The sequence below is a fragment of the Lontra canadensis genome, unplaced genomic scaffold (genome assembly GCF_010015895.1).
Source record: "Lontra canadensis isolate GAN:19392208 unplaced genomic scaffold, GSC_riverotter_1.0 scaffold52, whole genome shotgun sequence".
NCBI classification, from domain to species: Eukaryota; Metazoa; Chordata; class Mammalia; order Carnivora; family Mustelidae; genus Lontra; species Lontra canadensis.
Genome location: NW_022631046.1, coordinates 8,359,084 through 8,374,577, shown reverse-complemented (window position 1 = coordinate 8,374,577; position 15,494 = coordinate 8,359,084).

Here is a 15,494-nt window from a genome sequence, read left to right as displayed (position 1 = left end):
TAACAGGTGACCTGGTAGTCCTCCTACTTCCCCCTAAAATAACTCCATACCCCCCATCTCACCCCTTCCTTCAGGGGCTCTCTCTTGAGTGCATGTTATGTGACTTTCCTGGACAGTTGCTGAGGAGAGGACACACCACTGTGACTAACAGCGGTGCCCCAGATGGGGGCTGTTCACTCTGCACGGGAGTGTCGCTTGTGTCTTGTGCTTTTGGAAGCCATAATCTGATCTTGATGAAAGAAAGTGGCATGTTTCCACTCACTCCTGTTGGAACAGGACAGAGGGGTGGTGAGAATTGGATGTCCTATTTGTCCTTCTCTGAATAAATAACTCTGGGAGTCCAAACCCCACTCCTTTGCTGAGCGGCCATAAGCATGTTACTTAACTCTCTGAGTCTCAGTGTCTTTGTTTCTGATGTAGGGATAATTCTCCCACGTAAGAATGTCGTGGGGAGGTAAATAAGATGGTACGTGTGATGGTGATAATACAATTTATAAATAATACAATACCATTTATTTCTTCATATATTGTAAAGCTTGAGCCTAAAAGTCATAGCACCTGACAAAGAGTAGGTGCTCAATAAATGGTTATGTTTTTGTTTTTGTCTTAGTTTCCCATAAAGATGGTAGTCTCACCCCCTAAACCAAAACTTCATTTTAAACTTCATTTTGGTCTCTATTTTTCATCCTAGAAGCCCTCCAGATGTTCTCCCTCAGACACTCCCAGGTAGCCACCATGTCGATTCTGCCCTAAGTACTTTTCCATTGCATCACTGTGATGGCTGATCTTATATATCAACGTGACTGGGCAGAGAAACACCCAGATACCAGAGAAAACATTCTTCCTTGGTGTGTCTGTGAGGGTATTTCCCAAAGAGATGAGTATGGGTAGACCAAGTGAAGGAGATCACCGTCTTCCTCTCCCATATGGGTGGGCATTGTCTAATCTGTTGAGGGCCCAAATAGAACAAAAAAGCAGAGTAAAGAAGAAATTGTTCTCTGCCTCAGCTAGGATGTCTATCTTCTGCCTTCGGGCATCACACTCCTCATTCTCAACTCATCCTGGGACTTAAAACCATCACATATCCCAACACCTTTCCTTAGGCCTTTGGACTTGGACTGAATTAAACCATTGGCTTTCCTGGTTCTCCAGCTTATAGACAGCAGAGGATGAGACTTCCCAACTTCCATAATCCTATCAACATGTACATATATATATATGTATATATACATATATATATCTATCTTCTGTTGGTGTTGTTTCTCTGGAGAATCCTGGCTAACACAATCACCTATGTCTTACTGGAATCTTCAGGCAGGAGCTCCTAGGATGATTGTTTCAAGGAATCTCTTTTATTTTGCGGGGGTGGGGGGGGAGAACTACTGTCTGAATGACAGCCTCCTGATGTCAGTGGATCAATTCCCATCTCCTGGGAACGTCCGCCAACAGTTTCCTATCTTCCTTGGAATGCAACTTTGCAATCAGTGCTGTGTATCCTATCCAGATCCCCTTTCCCCGGCAGGTCTAACCAGCCCATGACTTCGGCAAAAATTCGCTGCTACAGGCTTACTGCTGTACCCTTCCCTGCACAGTTGCCCTTGACCCATGGGAGCCACCTTGCCCAGAAATATTTGGGAGGTTAGTCTCCCCCCGGGCAGCCCATAGCCGATGGCTAGCTGATATGGGACATAAAGGTTCATTCCTCTTACCTCAAGCTGGAACAACTTCGTGAGACTGCCTGGCATTTTCTGACTCCACTTCTGACACTGAATATAAGGTTTTTCCCAACACCAACCCATTCTCCAACACCAACTGGGTGTCCGCAGCTCAATTCAATTCTAATACTACCTGGACTTAGTTAGTATGAGATCCTACAAGTTAAAGGGCTCAGTCCCACAGGACTGCCCCCACTTCAGATGCCAGCAGCAAGTAGGGCCCCCAGGTGACCAGCACTTCTGCCTAATGGGTTACAGATTGGGGGGGGTCCCCACGATGCCCCCCACCTGGGTTCAATAATTTACTAGAACAACTCACAGAACTTGAGAAAGGGCTCCACTTACTATTCTAGATTATTATAGAAAATACGAATCAACAGCGAGATGAAGAGGCACAGAGGGTGAGAAGTGAAATGATCCCAAGAGTGGGAGCCTCTCGGGCGAAGGGGCATGCCCCCCTTCCGGCATGGAGATGTGCTCCCCACCCCGGAAGCTCGTCCAACACCACGGTCCAGGGGTTCTGCGGAGGTTTTATTCTGTCTGCATGGTTGATTCAATCACTGGTCATGGGGGACCGACCTCCATCTTCCGCCCCCGTGCCTTCCCGGGCAGTGGGGGAACAGCACCGAAAGTTCTAAGCCTCTCGTCGTGTGGCGGCCTTTTCTGTTGACCAGCTCCCAACCTGAAGCTAGCTAGGCCCCCACAGGGCTCATCTCATTGGCAGACAAAAGATAATCATTTCTAAAGGTCCCAGGAGAGCTGTACCAGGTGTACACTTTGACTGTATCACAGGAAGCAAGCGTCCTTGTGAGATCCTGGCTCTAACCTAGGACACGCCTAGAGCTTTCCACTCCTCACACGTATTCGTGCATCCTTGGTGTGAACTTTGGCGCTCCCTGGGATCGAATCCGCATCTAATTTATCCTGGCCTTCCTGTAACACCTTCACCATGCCTTACACACAGGCTGTTGTCAAAAAATGTTGTGGAAAGACTATTTCATATTTTGAAATCACTTACACAGCTGGGCAGAACTGTGAAGTGGCTGACTTCTCTTCTCTAATTTCCATTCTGCACCTCCACCCCCAAAACTGGGCGCACGAACGGCGCGATTCTCCAGCATGAGGACGAGGGCAAAGGGCTTCTATACGTGGCTGGAGAACAGGCAGGTGTGGCTGTCCCTCCAGCCAGTTCTGTCGGGGGCCAGAGAGACACAGCAGCTCGGTGCCTCGAGTGGTTCCATTCTTTCCGGCTTTTCTGCCCGATCAAGTTAAATAGTCCCTAAGAGTAAATAAATGTGGCAAAGATAAAACAAATATTTTTTTCCAATCGGATTGGTTCGTTCCTTGTGGGTTCAGATGAGGGAGAACCAGAATGTTTTGATTAAAGCTGCTGTTGCCATGAAATGATTTGCTTGTTTACTAGTGAGCTGTCTTACTTCTTGTCATTATCTCCCAAAGTGGGAATTCTTGGTATTATTGAGTGGACAGCTCGGAATAGGAAAATGACAAGGTTCCTTAACCTAATGTTCCGACCATGTTACAAAGTGTAAAAACACGGACTCCAAGGCAAATCCAAGGCTACGTGATCGCAGAGTAGGGAAAACAGAGAGGCAGGCAGGCTCTCTGTGTCCCGTGTACGAGTCTTTCCTGATTGTGTGTTTCTGACAACTTAGTTTTCCACTTTCCTTTCTTTTTATATATCAGATGTGCATCTCCCCCAGAGGCTACCATGACTTGGCTTCCCGTAGGAGGAGATGCGGTGTTGTTTCACTGATTCCCACAGTATGGCTGGCCATGGTTCAGCCTAAAAGGTCTTCATGGTCCCATGAGGAGCTACAGACCCAATGGTGGTGGTGGTTTCGTTATTCACCATCCAGAGCAATGGGGACCCTGGACGGCTGCAAACGCTGATGTTGACAGAAAACATTTATTGGATCTGCCGGGCATCGTTTTAGGACTTTCGGTGTATTAACTGATTAATGCCTCATCACAACTCTGTGAGGGAGGTAACTTTAATATCGTCATCTTACGCACGAAAAAACTAGGCCTGGTAGATGTTAAATAACTTGCCCAAGCAGAGAAGTTCTAGGTGACAGAGCCAACTTGGACCCCACATATTGTGGCTCTAGACCCAAGGGTTACAAATCACCACACATATTGCCTAGTAGTGTTAGTCCTAATAGCAACCGATCACATTTGAGTCTTAATCGTAGGCCAGCCACAACGCTTAGTCCCACGTATTAACATCAATCCTCACAAAAACTTGATCAGATAGGTATCATCCTCTTTTTACTGAGGCACAGAGAGGTTAAGTAACTCTCCTAGGGTTACCCAACCAGGAAGTGAAGGAACCAGGTTTCGTCTGCTCTGGTCTATTTGTTTGCCTGCCTGGCCTTAATTCCCCCCTGCCATGAGGCCTGTTCTTGGTTTCTCAGGATTGGGATATAGACCCTTCTGGAGCATTTCTCTACCTGCCACTGGAAACCTCCCCTTCTCACTCTTGGATCACATATTCTGGGGGAGTCCCACTCAACAACCCTGGCTCAAAGGACAGGTTTGGGACTTTACTGGAATTCCTGGAAAAAAGGGGCCCCCCTCATCCCCCAAATTGCTGACTGCAGCTCATCTGCCCTGTAGATGGCAGGGCCACTCCCGGAGCTCTCAGAGCCCTTTCTGTAGGGGCTGTTCGAGATTCTGATGATGCTCCCTGCTGCCAGGAGGTAGCTGCTGGGCTCACCTTCGCCAGGACGTGGGGTCCTAAAAAACGAGGTCTCCTCTTCCTGCTGCTTCTTCAGGGAGCTACTCTCTGGAACTTACAAGCTCCAAAACACAGAGACCGCTAGAATAAGATCTCTTTCATGCTACCCAGCTTAGCCCTGCTCAGTACCTTGTTTAGTCTTTGCTGGCTTGATTTGAGCATCAGGAACACCAATGTTAGCATTTTGACCTCTCTAGCCTCTTCTTTGTCATCCGCAGCATCCCGAAAGTTAAAAAAAAAAAAAAATGCAGGAAAACATCCGTTTGCTAGGATCTACCTGCAGGGCTTGTTATTAGTTGGGCTTCTGCTGTGTGAATGCTATCTAACAATGACTCCAAAATCTCTGTGGCATATCGGAAGCATTTCTTTTTCTTCCTCCCAGGTCTGTAGGGCTGCTGGGACAGCTCTGTGTTGGGCCACAGATTAGGATCGGGTCCACTCCACATTTCTCTCATTTTCCTTGGACCAGAGGTGCCCGGGACAGTTCTCCTCATGGTGGAGGGCCAGACAAGAGGCCAAGCCAAACTACAGGAGCACGTGTAAAGTCTCTGCTCAGCTCATGTCCACTCATGTATTCCATTGGCCAAAGCAAGTCATATGCCAAGTCCGACACTGGAGGATGGGGGACATATACTCTGATTCCTCCAGTGGGGGGCACCGTAGAGCAACATGGAAAGACTGGATGCATTCCAAGGGGGTGGGGGAAGAATTGGACTAATCCACTCCTATCACTGACACCCTCCATTTTGATAGAGAAAAGTACATAAAAAGGTCATTTCAGGATTTCTGCAAAAATTTTCTGAAAGCTTTTTCCAGCAGTTACCAGGATTAGTAAGATTTCTTTCTAAATTTATGGTCCCAGAGAGCAAGGATTAGTGCTCAGAATGGCAACCCTTGGACCTATAGATTCCAAGATGATCCCAAATCCAATTATAATAACCATGTTCTTTCATTCATTCAACAATGTTTATCGGGTCCTGTTACAGTTCTAGGTTTTAGAGGTAAACCCGTGAACTAACCAGCACTGCCTTCATTGTGTTTACACGGTGCTATACTTCCTGTTATTTGCCCATAGGGCAGATGACTTGCATGTACAGCTGTTAAGGGGAAATCAGACGCAGACACAGGTAACAGAATGCGCCATCAATAACGTGGGGTGGGGAGCCACACGCATTTCCCAGCAGTCAGCAGCAACTCCACGCAACCCAACCTCTCCTTTCAAGGAAACAAATCAGAATGCAAGAGAGTAAGAGCGAGACTGTCGGAGAGCTCATCTTAAACCCACTCTGCATTGTAAAGATAATCAGTCTTTCACAACTTGGCCACTTTAGATACTGCTCTCGTCTCTACAGCGACAAAAAGACAGACATCCACTTCAGAAAGGTTTTCAACCGTAAAGACTGAAGTCAAAGAGCAAGTCGAGTTTCTGGTTAACATCTCCCAGGGGCTCTGCAAGTATTGCAAGAAATGCCACTCTGGGACAGCTCCAGCTGAACCCCAGCCCCATCCTTTGAGAGAGCTGCTTCCTCTGAGGCTACTGCTCAGAGGAGTGGAAAGATGTCAGATGGCTGATCTGCTTGAAAGACGGGAACAGGGGTAGTTCATCCTTAAACAGCAGGGATCCCGCCCTGGGAGGGAACCAGCCCTTTTTCTCATGGGCTCGCTTTACAAAGATGTGTGCCCTTGGGCCCAAGACCCTGCCTCACCCTCCCACCCCAAACCGGACTCTGTTTCCAAGCAGGCCCAGCTGGAGTAAGCGTGTAACACCGTGTGCAGATGCCTCCCTGAGACACAAGGCACGACCGGCTCTGTCACACTTGTTCCCCCGGGCTCCGGACACGTAGTTCTCAGACCTTAGCGGGCATCAGGACCACCTGGAGAGCTTCTTAACCACAGACGTGAGGGCTCCACACTAGACTTTGGGACTCATTAGGGCTGGGGTGGGTCCTCAAATTTCACTTCTCTAGTAAGTTCCCAGACTCTGGATGCTGCCGGTCTGGGTACCAGCCTTTGAGAAGTACTGCTTTAGGGCATTGCCTCTGGTCCTGAAAGGCCACCGGAGCAGGGCTGTCCTCAGAGCTGAGAATGTTCCCAAACAGACCCTAGTTCTCCCACTTCTGACCTGCCCGACTTCAACTTCCCTCAATTCCCATTCACTCCTCAACTCCCTCTGCTAGTCCCCGTGCCCCCACACTCCACTGAAAGTGTTCTTGCCAAAGTGGAAAAATGATATGCCTGCTGCCAAATTTCACGGACAGGAGACATCACGCTTGGGCGTCTCACTGGTTGCGTCACAAGTCAGTGCGTCCAAATTGAACCCAGCACCTTCCTCCCCACAGTGTTCGTCTGGTGTTTGACCCTGCTCCGACGCCTCGGTTCCCTTCCTTCTGATGAGCATTCCTCTTTGTCACAGCAGCTGCCCCTCCCAGTTAGCACAGTTTGGCTGTGACTTCCAAGTCAACCCTCCTGGCACCTTGATTTGGGACTTCTGACATCCACAACTGTGACACAACACATTTCTGTTGTTTGAAGCACCTCAGCTTGTGGTAATTTGTTATAGCAGCCATAGGAAACTAATACATCCTGCTTCCATTCTAACAGGGCGATGGGGGGTAACAGAGGACCCCTGCTTAGGAAATTTCACCTAAGACAAAGAAAGTAGGAAATTTTAAAACTTTCTCGGGACAGGTCTGGTCTTGAAAAATAGTCCATTTGCCAGCCTATCCAATATGAAGACAGTCGCCATTTTGGGCACAGATTCTTAAGTAGGACTATCTGTCTCTTAGACCAGTCCTATTTTTCTGGTACCTTGAAGCTGTAGGGCATTCTCTCTCTGGTAGATAGGAAACAGGCTTTCTTTGTGAAATAAATTAAGAAAAATTTCTAGTTTCACTGAACATCTCCTTTCCCAGAAAGTTTAAGATTAATTTTCTTTGTAATTTCTGATAGTAAGTACTGATAACAAATTTCCTTACCAGCTTTTGTAACCCCAATGCTGTCATGGAACTTCCATTGCTGTGGGAAATGGTTCTGCTACGTGGCTGTGATGACATCAGCCTCTACAAGGGAGAGAAGAGAAACAACAGGAAATTTGGCTGTTAACTGATAGATGAAGGAGGAACTGGTTTTTAAGTAAGTTCCCTTAACTAAGCAGCACTCTCAATTACTTGGCTTTATTTATTCAACCTATTTGTTTCCATTAAATCACTTGAAGTATAAGTCCCTAGTCAGAAAATCAGGGCATAGACTGCAGAACCCATCACTTTGGGGCCCTAGGTCATACCTCATGTTGGGCATGAGCAGAGGGGCTAAGAAAGACCCAGGCACAGGGCAAGGAGATAATTTTTTTAAAGATTTAATTAATTTATTTATTTTTCAGAGAGAGAGAGCAAAAGCAGGGGGAGCCACAGAAGCAGAGGGAGAAGCAGGCTCCCCACCGAGCAAGGAGCCCCATGCAGGACTCAATCCTAAGCTGATGACCTGAGCCATAGGCAGACATTCAACCAACTGAGCCACCCAGGAGACAAGGAGATAATTGGAAGGAAGGAAGGAGGGAAGGAAGGAAGGAAGGAAGGAAGGAAGGAAGGAAGGAAAAGAGAGAGAGAGAAAGAAAGAAAAGACAGAGAAAGAGAGAGGGAGGGAGAGAGGATGAAAAAAAGGAAAGAAGGAAGAAAAGAGAAGAGAAAAGAAATACAGGTGGCTAATGAAACAGTTGAGTGGGGTGACTTCACTAGTTATATCAGTCAGAGTTTGCCAGAAAAACAAAATCAGTAGGATATGTACATATTTAGGAATTGGAATTTTATTTTAAGGCATTGGCTCATGTGGATACAGGCAGTCTAAAACATGCAGGGCAGGACAGCAAGCTCGAGCCTCAGGGAAAAGGTGACCAGAGTATTTTCTCTGAAGGCTGTCAACTGATTGGATGAGGCCCACCCACATCATGGAAGATAGTCAGCTTTACTCAAAATCTATTGATTTAAATGTTGATCTTCTCTACAATATGCATTCACAGCAACATCTAGACTGCTGTTTGACCAAAAAACGGGGCAGCACAGGCTAGCCAAGTTGACACATAAAACTAACCATTACCTTAATTACAAAAAAGCAATATAATTGACAATAAGCTATTTGTCACACAGCAGGTATCCAGAGATTGGAAAGAACTACACCCTTTGTTGAGAGAGAACAAAATACCCGCACACCATTGTTGGAGGCACGACACCAAAACTTTTCTATAGGGCAGTTTGGTGGTATTAAAGTGTCAAATGTGCATCCCCTTTGACCCCACAATCCCACTTCTAGGAGTTAATATTCAAACAAGTACAAAGTGGTAGGTATGTGTAGATGGGCCAGCAATGTTACATATAATGATAAAAAACCAGAAGCGGCTTCAATGTCCACCGGTCGTGAGCAGGTTAAGTAAATTATAGAACATCTGTATAATGTACACACTAGACTTAAGAGTGAGGAGATTCTATATTCCTGACATGAAATGATCTTCATAGTATGATGTTGCATAAAAAACCAGGTTTCAGAACATCACATAGAGTTTGATTCCATTTATGTGCAATTAAGTTAATTGGTATATTTCCTAGAAAAGACATTTACCAAAATTTTAATTTGGTTATCTCTGGGTGGTGGAATTTCAGGTTCTTTTTGTTACCGTTATTGAGGGCTTATTATGGGCCAGGCGTTCTTTTTAAGCATTTTACATGGATTCAATTCAGTTAATAACCTGTATTATTTGCATTTTTTTTAAAGCAAAAGCATGTATCATTTCCCCCCCAAACTACAAAGCGGTTTTTAAAAATAGTCCTTCTGTTCTCCTACATGAGAGGGAGCCCTTGTTTCCTAAAGCCCCACAATTCTTGGAACAACTGAGAGTCTGAAACTGCTGTATGCAGATCCCACCAAGCGTTATTATTGGGAATCTCTCCATTTTGCAAAAAACTGACTTTCTCTCATTGCTGTTAGAGTGTTTTGCTGGTTTGTTTTCATGGTCCCTCTCTTGTTTATTATGGATTGAGTGAGTAACATGTTCCCTTTTAGCCCTCCTTCTTACTTCTAACCCTCTCCCATAGTCAGCCCTTCTGATGTACTTAATTTGCATCCTTTTCTTTCTGCGTGTCCTTCTAAAATATGCATTGTTTAGGGTTGCTTGGGTGGCTCAGTTGGTTAAGCGACAGCCTTCGGCTCAGGTCATGATCCTGGAGTTCCAGAAATGTCCTGAATCCCACGTCAGGCTGCCTGCTCAGCGTGGGGAGTCTGCTTCTCCCTCTGCCCTTCCTCTTCTCGTGTTCTCTCAATCTCTCTCAAATAAATAAAATCTTTAAAAAATGGACAAAGTAAAATATGCATTGTTTAATATGCTTGTATTTTTAATCTACCCAAATGCCCCAATGGTCTGGTTTTATTGCTCATTCCTGGGTCCTCCACCCCCCACCTCCTTCTTCCCATCCAGCACCAGTACTCAATGTTCTCACGGTTTCTGCAGTTGCTGCCTCAGGGATTTCCGGAGCTGCAAGTGTCCTTCATCAACCCTCCATCAACCACTCACCCCCAATCCTGTGGCTGGCCCCAGCACTTAGGCTTCACCTAACAGTCAACCCTGGTTTGTTTTATTCTGTTTTATCTTTTCATGAGCATGGCCCTCTCCACTGAGAGAGCTGGTGCAACTTCACTCCTTTGCCAGCCTGGGGACTGCAAATCTAGCAATGAGCACCCAGTCCAGAGCATTCAAGACATCTGGACAAGGCACTATCTCCCAGCAATCCTACCTCCAAGTTACCCCCCTACCCTCCTAAGTCACTTTCTTTTCTCCACTGGGTTGAAACAGCCTTGCTTTCCAACTTGGGCTAATGCTTACATCTGGAGGCCAGATCGTCAGCCCGAAGACTCCTTTAGGTCTCTTCCAGAAGCCCTAACATGTCCTGCGCCATGTCCCTGCCCGAGAGTTCAATATTTGCAAAAATAAGAATGTAGGGGCACCTGGGTGGTTCAGTGGGTTAAAGCCTCTGCCTTCGGCTCGGGTCATGATCCCAGGGTTCTGGGATCAAGTCCCACATCGGGCTCTCTGCTCAGTGGGGAGCCTGCTTCCTCCTCTCTCTCTGCCTGCCTCTCTGCCTACTCTCTCTGTGTCAAATAAATAAAATCTTTTAAAAAAAAGTATGTGATGAGTCCCCACTGTGGCCTTTCTATAATTTCTGCCTTCTACTTATCCCTTTAGCTGTCTTTAACTTTAGTCTGATTTAATCTGCAGAAAAATGCTAGGGATGGGGCACAGTCAGATGAGGATTTATCCCAAAGTTAATGAAGCTTGAGTTTCAAGGCCCCTAACTTGTAAAGGCCCTAGAAGCAGTTCTAATAATGTGTTCACATGGGGCATGTGTTTTGATAAATTTGCAGAATTTAAAAAAAAATTGCAGAATTAAGGTATTTTAACCACAATCAGTTAAGACCTCTGTCTTTGCTCTCTGGTTTTCCTTTCTTCACAATCTCTCTCCTGTCAGAGAGCTTCAGAGAGGGGCCTTGGACATTATGGGATCCAGCTAAAGGAAACATTGGGTTGGGGATACACATAGTAAGGTTTGGTGGATGTATTCAAACGTTTCTTAAGCACAGTTGTGTCTCCTTCTTACAGTATTTATATCCTAAAATTGCATTCTTTTTTTTTTTTTTTTTTTAGATTTTATTTATTTCAGAGAGAGAGAGAGAGAATGAGCGCAAGCACAAGCAAAGGGAGAGGCAGAGGGAGGAGCAAACTCCCTGCTGACCATGGAGCCCAAACTGAGGCTCCTCCTGGGACCCTGCGATCATGACCTGAACTGAAGGCAGACACTTAACCAACTAAGCCACCCAGGTGTCCCAAAATCATATTCTTTTCTTAAAGAGGGGTTCTAAAATTATAATGCTTTCTTCCACTTCCCAGAGCTGAGTCTTCCCACACAGTGAAGCCCAGTGTAATACACTTCAGAGCTCATGTACCCCTGAGGGTGACCTTGGTTGTTGACAATGGTTTTGTCCTGATCTTAGTTTTGAAACATTCCTGTGGTAGGTAGACCCCTGATTTACACTTAAAAAGTGCAGCCCTTGGCTCATAGCATGGCTTCCAACACACATATCTTTTTTTGGTTTTCGTTCTGGGGCCTCTCCCCGTCATCACCCTACACACACACACACACACACACACACACACGCATGCATTTTTATATCTGCCGCATTTGAATCTCCTATTTAAGCATCACAAGCTGGAGAGCAGAATGGCAGTGAGCCAGTTTTAAAAACTGAGCTAAAATGTACAAGGCAAACACTTTCAAGAATGCCTACAGCTGCCAGTCTTAACCTTAGCGGGCAAGTGTAGGAAATAGGCTTACGCGGCAGGCACTCTGTCTAGGTCTTTGGAATCGAGGCTGTTTAATGAGGTAAAAATATTTCCACCTCTTCACCTAACAAAATGGTAAAAGGATGAAACTCTTAAATTAGAAAAGTTCCTCAAACTAACATCTCAGCAAAATTTTTGGCACACAGAAGAAGTGCTCAAGAACTATTAAGTTAACGGAATCTCATTTTTAGAGGAAAGCACCTCCAGGACGGCAAATGGACTCCATTTCCACTTAAAATGTCTTGGAAGAAAGGCTTTTCCATTGGCCTATATTCAAGATCAAGTTTTTTGGTGTGCTTTCTTTCTTCCTTTTTTTTTTTTTTTTAGGGGAGAGAACTGTTTTTATCTCTTCTCCCTCTACAATGCCTTTCCAGAAATGTTAACCCTACCTATAGTTTTAAAAAAATGTTAACCTTCATTTCTCTGGCAGTAATCCATCCGTCTGTTGATTGAACAAATATTTATTGAGTACCTACAATATTTCAGGCCTTATTCTAGGTACTTTTATTTATTTATTTTTTTAAAGATTTTATTGAATTGACAGAGAGAGACACAGAGAGAGAGGGAATACAAGCAGAGGGAGTGGGAGAGGGAGAAGCAGACTTTCTGCGAAGCAGGGAGCCCAGTGCGGGGCTTGATCCCAGGAGCCTGGGATCATGACCTGAGCCAAAGGCAGCCGCTTAACGATTGAGCCACCCAGGTGACCCTAGGTACTTCTTTCACTAGGGGAATTTTCCTATGTTATTAAATCTCTTTGCAAATGTGATTTAATATTATAACATTTTATAATAAGCAGGGCCCAGAGTTAATTCAGCCATTCTCTTTTTGTTAAACATTTAGATCATCCCTAATGTCTCCCTATTATAAGTAATGCAGTATTGATCTTCTTTGTAGTAGATGTCTGTCCATATCTATGATTAATTCTACAGGACAGATATCTACAAGTGGAATTACTAGATCAAAGGGTATGAACACTTAAGTTTCTTGATAAATACTTTTGGCAGGCTTTCCAAAGCATATTATCACCTCTGACTTTCCCAGTTCCTCTTCAACTGAGGAATCACCCACCACTATTTAAAGACAGGAGAGCATAATCCATTCCTTCTATAGAGGCTTGCTGATTCTTAAAATAATTTTACTTCCAGATGGCAATAAAAGTAATCAGGCTGTTTTCTTGAATACCTCTAGTCCTTTCTGCACCACACTCATTTTTTTTAAAGATTTTTTTTTAAATTTATCTAACACAGAGAGAGGGATCACAAGTGGGCAAAGAGGCAGGCAGAGAGAGGGGGAAAGCAGGCTCCCCGCTGAGCAGAGAGCCTAATGCGGGACTCGATCCCAGGACCCTGAGATCATGACCTGAGCCGAAGGCAGAGGCTTAACCCACTGAGCCCCAGGCGCCCCCACACTCATTTTTTTAAGGATCACATTTCCACATTCTTTTTGCAAAGGAAAAAACACTTAAAGAATAGAGAGTAGCCATATACTCGTCTGTTCAGACAAGAGTCAATCCGGGGAGGAAATCATCCATGAGAAATACAGAATCATGCAAAGGTATGTAAGAATATAGTAATCATCTTCATTATTGTTCATATTGGGGTTTGGGGGGAGGGACAATGTGTAGCTAAACACATCCCTGGATAGCTTCGCTCACAATAACAGAACAGTGGGGTAAATGAGCCTTCCTAGCTCATCAGCATCTCTGCTCTGGCAAATCAAATGATAAAAATACCTCACAGAGGTTCTTTTCAACGTAGAAGTAAATTTCATTGCATAGCACTTGGTCCTTTAGTATTTTCTGGAATAAGTTCATTCCCTCTCAAGAAAAATTTCTGCTTTCCAAGAGAACCAGTGCCACCCTGAGAATGTCCCCAGAACATGGTGCTCAAAAAGATACACTAGGGGGAAAAAAACAGAACCAGGAGCAAGTCCCCTTTGGTCTAGTTTGAGGGAGAATATCTGCTAACTGCATTGCCTTGTTGTCTTATTTGTATCAGAAGCCCCTCTGAGCAGGAATTTTGTTTTTAAAATGGTCTGCTTAGGACAAGAGGTATGAAGATTGAAATTCAAGCTTTTCTCTTTCCTGGAAGCCAGGCCACCTAAAGGGAACTGACTGCCTGGGAATTTCCTCCCGACTCAGTCCAGGTTGTAGCAAAACCCCCGACGAGGGCAGACTTTCTTCTCTGGCTGACCAAAAGGCGTTTTACCAAAGAGGAGAACAGAATCTGTGGTGCGTGAAGAATGACCACCATTCGTTCACCCATCAACGAGGTACTGAATGTTTAGTACATGCTAGAAACTAGGCTGGGGGGACACTGTGCGAGTAAAATGGGCAGATAACCTGCCCTCATGGAGCTTGCTCCTGAGTGAGGAGAAACACTAAACAAATGATCACGCCCATCAATATAAAACCGTAGTCTTGGTAAGTGCCAGGGCATCAAGAACACAGACCATGAATGCGTACGATATGGAATGAGCTTAATGGGGATGGCGGGCAGTTGTGGGACGGACTGTGTTTCTGTCAGAGGGAAAAACATGAACAGAGGGACTTAAGTTCAGAGAGTGAGGAGAAGGGGGCGTGTGCAGACTCCAGATATGTGATCAGGGCCATGCAGGGGGTTTGGTCTTCATCCTAAATGGGTCTTTAGATTGTTGAAGCCCATATTTCTTGACAATTCCACTCTTAAGTATCTACCCAAGAGAAATGAAAACTTATGACCTCGAAAGACCTGGATGTTTATAGCAGCCTTAAAACAGTCTAAAACTGGAAACAATCCCAACGTCCATCAACAAAAGACTGGATAAAGAGATTGTGGCAATATTCATACTTAATGTAAAGGAATGAACACAACACCATGGAACACTCTCAAGAAATTTCCATTGAGGGGGCGCCTAAGTGGCTCAGCCAGTTAAGCATCGGCTTTCACCTCAGATCATGATCCCAGGGTCCTGGGATTGAGTCCCTGAGTTGGGCTCCCTACTCAGCAGGGACCCTGCTTCTCCCTCTCTCCCCTGTTCATGCTCTCTCTCTCAAATAAATAAATAAATAAATAAAATCTTTAAAAAAAAAAAACTTACATAAAGTAAAAATAGGCACAAAAAAGTCCACACTCTGTGATTATATTTGTATCAAATCCAAAGGCCAAGCAAAACTAATCCATGGTGATAAAAATCAAAAAGTGGTTGCTTCTGGGAGTGAAAGACGGGGAGGGGCCAATGACTAGGAAAAGGGAGCAAGGGAACTTTCTGAAGTAAAAAGATATGAAAAAGAAATGTTTTGTATCTTGTTTGGGGTGGTGACTTCCCAGGCACATTCAATTACTGAAACTCCTCAAACCGTACTAAACATCTGTGCATTGTGTTATTTGTGTAACATATATCAAAGTTGGGTGTTTGGGGTTTTTTTAAGTATAGTACATACTATAAAGTGTTTAAAGCACAGCAATGACATGGGATTTGTCATGTGACAAGAGTCCCCTGGCATTTGTTATATGTGCCAGATATTATGGGGCTTAAGCTAGTAGCTCACACAGTTACAGACAGGGCTAGGATGCAAATGAAACCTGCTAACTCTAAAGTCTGGAGAAGGATAAGAAGGGGCCAGTATACTCCTGAACATCAGTGCGTATCAGCCCCT